The sequence below is a fragment of the Lactuca sativa genome, chromosome 6 (genome assembly GCF_002870075.4).
Source record: "Lactuca sativa cultivar Salinas chromosome 6, Lsat_Salinas_v11, whole genome shotgun sequence".
NCBI lineage: Eukaryota > Viridiplantae > Streptophyta > Magnoliopsida > Asterales > Asteraceae > Lactuca > Lactuca sativa.
In genome coordinates, this window is record NC_056628.2 from 129,013,651 (window position 1) to 129,021,821 (window position 8,171).

Below are 8,171 nucleotides of genomic sequence, written 5' to 3' on the forward strand. Positions count from 1 at the left end.
GTGACCGGAAGGTCAAGTATGCTATGTGTTATGTTATATGCTATAAATGGAAAGTTAGCTGCTACGCGTGATATACATGCTTATATATGGGCCGGAAGGCAAGGTATTATGTGACAGAAAGGTCAGGTATGATATATGATATATGTGCTTTATGTGTTAGAGTATTTGTATTATGTGTTATATATGTTATGGGCCGGAAGGCGATATGATGTGTGATGGACCGGAAGGTCGGCGTGGGTAAGGCCGGAAGGTTTACCCAGCAGGGACGGAAGTCCCCTGAGACACATGGACCGGAAGGTCGGGCCGGAAGGCAATGTTATGTGGATCGAAAGATCCGGGCCGGAAGGCGATATTATGTGGATCGAAAGATCCGGGCCGGAAGGCGTATGTGCGTAAGGTATATTGGGGAACTCACTAAGCTTCGTGCTTACGTTGTTTATGTTATGTTGTTTCAGGTTCGTACAGTAACGCGGGATGGCAACGGTTCGATTGTACACACCGAAGAAAGAGTTGTGTTTTGGAGGATCCTGGTCTTCTATTATAATGAAAATGAAACCATGTTTTGTAATTCGAATGTGAATACGATTTTAAACAAGTGTTTTTAATATTAAATTGATTAATTAAATAAAAATTTTGTTTTTGGAAATCTGGGTGTTACAAATTGGTATCAGAGCCTTGGTTTGAGGGATTCGGACGCGCCTACGGGTAAATCTGGACTCAAACTGAGGAAGTAAGAAAAAGTTTTCCAAATAAATGGTTTTCTAAAAGTGAATAAGAGTTCAAAGAGGAAGCAAGAAAGAGCAGTGTGTACAATCAGCCAGAGCCAAACGGTGATTTCCCAAAATACCCTTACTTCTGTATTATGAAATATCTATTATGCACTTTATGAGATATTATTGCATGCTAGAGACAGGCTAGGTATTTCACATCTTAGGACTAGAGTGGCCTGATTTGTGATGCCTTAGTCTAGGGTTTGCTGTTATATGTGCGTTATGCTTTTGTGTGTATGTGATGAGTGAGAGTATCTAGTTAGAACGCACAAGGGGTAAAGCTACGGAGTACAGAGGTACTTCCGAGGATGAGCCGAGAAGGTGGAGCTACCACAGATGGGGAGTCCTATGTATACTTCAATGCTCGAATGTTGCTTGCTTTGTGCTTTGTGGAGTTGTCGATGATGGGAGTCAGCTACTAAGTGAGTATGACGATACTCAGGAGGTAGAGGGCTGGCATCATTAGGAACTCTTCAGCAGCTGATAGCAAAGAAGTGGGAGGACGGCGGAAGGGACTAAGGAATAAACCTAGCCAAATGAGTGCGCTGGTAGAGTAGAGGATTTCGCTGGAAAGCGAGCACGCGCGATGAGATGGGTGAAAGAGCAGGTTTATCAGCTACTTAGGAACTCTGGGATGGTCCGTGTGGAAAGTATGGGTAGATGTGGCAGGTAGTATGGGCCCGTACTACTGAAAGCAGAGGACCCATACTTGATACAGGGGGCATTCTGAAGGTCCTAAGGAACAGATTGAGGGGTGATGTTATGGTTCGGATACCATGCATCGGATCGGATACAGAGTGATGTTATGGTCAGGGCACCATACATCGGAACAGTTTGAGGTAGATGTTGTGGCTCGAGTGCTACACATTGGAGCAGATTGAGGAGTGGTGCTATGGTTCAGGTACCATACACCGAAGCATGTTGAGGAGGGATGTCATGGGATGAGTACCATGGTTCGTAGTGGGTGATGCTTGTGGCTATCTTGTTATCCGGTTATTGATCGGACGAGCACGAGCGAGCGGGATGCGAGGATTCGCGAGATCCGGCGTGATGAGGTTGCTGCATTGTTGCGGGCTGAGTCGCCAGAATTGTTTGGGTCGATCAGGACCACTATGATTGAAGTAGTTTGATGAGCGATATGCGGCTTTCGCAGAGACGGCTGCCGCGGCGGTTGCAGCGGCTGTAGCAACGGCAAAGAAAGGGACTAGTCGGGGTTTTTAGTATCGGGACTTCTATTATTCGAAGCCTCCCACATTCGATGGAGTTCAGGACTCGATTGTTGCTATGAGATGGTTATCAGACATGGAGGGGTGTTTCTCCACGAGTTTATGCCCTACTGATCAGAGGGTGGGGTGTGCTCTGAACCTGTTGAGGCTCGGGGCGAAGGATTAGTGGAGATTGACCACGAGGTCATTTTCTGATGCGCAGAGGGCTGCGGTTTCATGGGATCAATTCAGAGGGATGTTCAGTACTCGCTATGTTCCGCGGGATGAACAGGAGAAATTGGCTCGGAAGTTCGTTAAGCTGAGGCAGGATTTGGAGTCGGTGACTGAGAGCACCGGGATGTTTGTTGAGAGGGCGATGTTTTGCCCTGAGTTCGCTTCGGAGCAGGCTCAGATGTCCGATATTCGAGTAAGCTCAAGGGGGTATCAGACCGTTCGTGTCGGCGCGGAGGTGCGAGACCCTGTTGGAGTTGCAGAAGGCCGCCATGTGGCGTGAGTTAGAGGTTAAGTTGCAGTTGCGTGAGCTGGGACAGGCCCCGATGCAGTCGCAGTCGGCGCCGAAACGGTTCAGGACCGTAGACGTTGAAATGGGGGATCGGAGCGGTCAAACTTGTGGGAAGTGTGAGAGAGATGGCACCGGAGCTTGTTGGCCAATGGTGCATGCCGCGAGTGCGGAAAGGAGGGGCATGGTGCACGGGGTTGTCGGCAGTCAGTGCCAATTCGGGATTCCAGGATTTGTTATCAGTGTCGGTAGGTTGGACATTTGAGGGTCAAATGTCCACAACTTTTGCAGGATCGGTGCAGGCTCTAGCACCGGCCACCTTGAGGAGTTCAGGAGGAGGACAGGATGGAGTAGAGCCCAAGGGCTCAGGGTTGTGCTTATCGGCTTGCGGCAGAGGGAGACGGAGCAGTGCCGGGGGGCAGCTGCGGGTATGATGCTGTCTTGATGTCTTGATTAGCTTGCGTTGATTGTGGCGTATTGTTTGTGCTGGTAGTGTGGATTTCGATGCGGTATTCGTTGTTTCGCGGGATTGGCATGGTTATGGACTGATGCTTCAGGTTTCGTTCTGGCATTCGTTGTTCCCTGATGGTTTGGTATGGTTATAGTCTGGTGTTTTAGTGCCGGTAACTTTGTGCGGTTTTCGATGCGATATTCAACCTTTGGCAGGTTGTGGGTTTGGTTATGGGTTATTGCTTGGGAATTCCGTTGGTCATCGTTCGTGAGGGTTGATAGTGGAGGTGCGACACTGGGTTGAATGACGGGTAGTATCTGCAGTTGTGGAGTGGATAATTGAAAGATCGGATTCTTTTGAGCGGATTGAGCAGGGAGGAGATGTGTTTTGCTGAGGGTTGCTTACGCTTGTGGGAAGCAGTCAGTGGGTAAATGTTCTCTTTGTGCAGGATGGTTCTGAAAGGTCGTTAATGACGATCAGTGGCAGTTAGTCAGTGCTTTAGTGGGGGAGAATTGTAAAATTCTCCGGGAGATCGATGAATATGTAAGGGTGCTTAGCTGTTGGGATTCAGCAGTGTTTGTCAGCGCAAAGTATAGGCCGACGAGAGCGAGTGTTGGATATGCAGGGCGAGATACAGACCTAGGGCATTTGATTGTGGAGGCCTGAAAGGAGGTCGGGATCGAGCTTGAGTAAGTAAACGGAATTTTGCGATCAGAGTATTGGTACGTTTGAGGTACGTGTTGGTTGTACTGCATTAATCCCACGGGATTATGTTGTGCATGTTTCTAGAGCTGGAACCGGAAGGTTCCCAGAGTTAGAACCTGAGGGTTCGCAGAGTTGGGTGTACGGACCCACAGAGATATAGCCTCGAGTGGCTAGTATGTGTTATGAGAGTCGGTCCAGTCATACTGGAGACTCTGTTGGTATTGCTGGATTAGTTTGAGATTTGCGGATCACGTATGTTGCAGTGTGATTGCATTGGAAGGTCTGGCCCTGGGTTGTTGATCTTGTTTAGCGGAGGCAGTGATTTTGATGAGTGGAGAGAGTGCGTGGGATTGAGAGCCCCTGTAATGAGAACCAGAGTATGTGTATGGCAGTTACGCAAAAAGGGTGGTGTCGCTTGGGGCGAGCACCGTGGCACCGGTTGGAGTGGCATTATGTTCAAGAGAGTTCCGTGGAAAAGGAAAAGAGGAGGGTATGTAACTCCGAAGGGGGTGCAAGTTCACGAAAGTGAAAGCTGCAGAGCAGAGTTATGGTTAGAGTACTTCGAGTATGGTTCTGAGCATCGTGTTCGCGGCAGTGGAGTAGGAACCCATCCGGTTGGGATGTCTGTTGAGGCTCAGCAGGGATGCATGGAGAGAGAAAATTTTAAATTTTCAGTGTGAATCTGATCAGAGTGTAGGGTGGATGTAGTGGTTCATCTTGGGAGGTGTTCGAGGATATCATCAGTGTATCGGGTCTTCCAACCTACGAGTGTTGGGGCTAGTTCAGCATGTGTATATAATGGCAAGAGGAGAATTTGTGAGAGTTACTCTGGGAGTGAGAATGGATCTCTCAGTTGGTCTGGGATGGACAAAGTGGGCTTTGGATCGAGGATCCGGTGGTTCAGGGCTTACTAACCCTCATTGTTCGAGTGATTGTTGGGGTTTAAGAGCAGAGTTGCATCTTGGGTGGTTCTCGGTTACAGAGAGAGATGGACAGTACAGAGTTTGGGCTTCAGTCGACAGAGCAGACTCAGCAGGTTAAGGAGAGTTAGTGATCGTTTAGAGTTAACAGGAAAGTTATGCAGGCAGACGCCGTTACGAGTATGTGATTCAGGTCAGCGACTTCGTATTTCTGACGGGTGCTTCGATTTAGGAAGAAGGGTGAATGGGGGGCCCCGGTATGTTGGGTCTTTTCGTGAAGGTGCGAAGGTAGGAAGGGTGGCCTATCGTTTGGAGCTGTCAACGGAATTGGGACGGACCCATGACACTGGTAGGTGTCGCAGTTGAAGAGGTGTATAGCGGATGAGTCAGCAGTGGTTCTACTAGAGAACGATTAGGTGGATGCGAGCCTGTGTTACGTCGAGAGACTAGTGGCCGTCGGAGATCGGAAGATCAAGGTTCTGAGGAACAAGGAGGTACCTCTGGTATTGATTCAGTAGCGACCTTGGAAGATATCGGAAGTGTTTAGGGAAGCCGAAACGTGTGATGCGGGAGCAGCATCCAGAACTATTTCCAGGGTGAGACTTCGAGGGCGAAGTCTAATTCTAGTGGGGGAGAGTTGTAACAGCCCAAAATCTCAAGTATTGCTAAATTGCATTTTGGGGTGTTTTAAAGGGGAGACTCGGCGAGTTGGAGCCAGACTCGCCGAGTAGGGTCGCAGAGTTGGTCGCGGGTTCGCGACTGGACTCGACGAGTCCAGGTATGGACTCGGCGAGTCGACGCTGTTCAGTGGAAAACCCTAGCCGTTCGGTTTGGGAAGTATTTAAGGGATCTTATGCCTCCATTGTTCGCCTTTTGGCCGACGGAGAAGGACCCTTAATCGTTGTGGACGTCTAGGGCAGGAGAGGGAGCTTTTAGAACCTTGAAGAATTTGTTAAGCAAGAAGAAGAAGAGTTTTGGCCAAGGGAATATCAAGAGGATCGAGTTCTGAGGTTTGGAGACACAGAGAGGGTGTTATTCAGGTAATATTTCGAATTATCCTCTGCTATGTTGATGTGTTATGGAATTAGGGTTTATGAAACCCATTTGGTGATTTGATGGATTAGTATGTTGTTATACAAGAGTTTATACCCTAGTAATAGGATGATTAGAGGTCCAGAAGTCCCATGAGTGTGTATCTCGGGAAAAACGTATCTCAGGAAGCAGTTGGATCGACTGCATGGCGTGGACTCGCCGAGTCGGATGATCAGACTCGGCGAGTAGCTTGAAGATTCACTGGGACTCGCCGAGTTGTTCTTCAGACTCGGCGAGTGGAGTCGGGGTGGCCCCGCGATTCTTCCAGGGGTGACTCGTCGAGTCAAAGAGGATACTCGACGAGTAGAAGGGGAATCTCAGAGGATTGAAGGACGACCAGACTCGCCGAGTCGCCAGGGAACTCGCCGAGTCCAGTCGAGCTGACATTGGACTGTTGACCAGAGTTGACTGGTGTGATTCTTAGGGTCAGTTAACGTGGAAGATAGAAGTATTAAATAAGGGATATATGATGTTACAGGGAGCTTGTAGCTCGGAGGATCAAGTGCAAGGGATTTTAGGAGTTGCTATCTTCTAGTGTCCGCGAGGTGAGTCTTCTCACTATACCTCACCCGGAAGGGTTTGATTGTGTGACCGGAAGGTCAAGTATGCTATGTGTTATGTTATATGCTATAAATGGAAAGTTAGCTGCTACGCGTGATATACATGCTTATATATGGGCCGGAAGGCAAGGTATTATGTGACAGAAAGGTCAGGTATGATATATGATATATGTGCTTTATGTGTTAGAGTATTTGTATTATGTGTTATATATGTTATGGGCCGGAAGGCGATATGATGTGTGATGGACCGGAAGGTCGGCGTGGGTAAGGCCGGAAGGTTTACCCAGCAGGGACGGAAGTCCCCTGAGACACATGGACCGGAAGGTCGGGCCGGAAGGCAATGTTATGTGGATCGAAAGATCCGGGCCGGAAGGCGATATTATGTGGATCGAAAGATCCGGGCCGGAAGGCGTATGTGCGTAAGGTATATTGGGGAACTCACTAAGCTTCGTGCTTACGTTGTTTATGTTATGTTGTTTCAGGTTCGTACAGTAACGCGGGATGGCAACGGTTCGATTGTACACACCGAAGAAAGAGTTGTGTTTTGGAGGATCCTGGTCTTCTATTATAATGAAAATGAAACCATGTTTTGTAATTCGAATGTGAATACGATTTTAAACAAGTGTTTTTAATATTAAATTGATTAATTAAATAAAAATTTTGTTTTTGGAAATCTGGGTGTTACATCGTGCATACTCAACAATTTTGTTGAATGATAGTATATTTCGATTAATTATTAATTCATGGATTTCATACCGTAATCCTTCCATGTATAACTAAATTCTCATCGTCTTCATAACAGGAAGCATCTATGACTAATGGTTGCTTAATCCTTTAATGAAGATCATTATATTTCTATCGACTACCTTGACCATTCAGAACAGAAAGAGTGGCACCACATATTTCTAAGTCATGATCACGCTTTCGTGCATACTCAACAATTTTGTTGAATGATATAATATTTCGATTAATTATTTGTCACAACTAGAAATTTTGTGTTTTGTAATCACTACACTCAAGTAAAATGTAGAATCAAAAACTTAAGAGCATGTATGATGCTTACTCTATGACAACAAAACTTCAATCCAATACACCATACAAGTACTACAAATAGTCAACAAGCAATTGGAAACCCTAGAAGTTCTTGTTAGGTCCATTTTGGGCTAGGACTTCCTTATTGGACTCATTGGACCAATAAGCTTCCAATTTGACTATCATGGACTTAGAACCTTTAAATGGGCTCTAATTGGATCCACATTCATTTATTTCAACATTTTGGGCCATATTGGACCTAGAATGAAATAAATTAAATATTATGAACCATAATTAACCTAAACTAGCCCAACAAAGTGTAAAAATCATATTATATTTTTTTTGGGCCAAAAAAATCATCCAAACTAACTATAATATGGGCTTAGGGGCATTAAAGCCCAATGATCTCCTTTTCCTTCCAAATTCTCGGCCCAAAGCCCAAATCCAAGAAGTAAGGAGTTGACTTAAGCCTTGCCACCTCACTTATACCCCACATATCTCCATGCATGGACCAACATGAATCTAGGATTGGCAACTCAACTCTCTCTCTTCTCTTCTTCTTGATCTCGGCCGAAAGCACCCACACACACACACACACACACACTTTCATCACTTTTTACTTATCAAACACTCTCAAGAACACCTTCACCTCTCTTCACTAAATTTTCGAGAATTAAGGGCATTTCAAGGAGATTTTTCCCAAGAATCACCATCCAAGGTAAGGTTATACTTAAATCTATGATCTAGGTTCCTTGATCTATCAAACATCTCTTCTTAACTCATAAGAAATCATGATCTTGCATCCTAGAATCACCTCAAGGTCGAGATCTTCATCAAAGTGTGCTAGGGCCGAAAATCACCTCATTTCCTTCCATCTTTTCTCCAAAACTGAAACCACACCCAAAGGTGAGCTTCA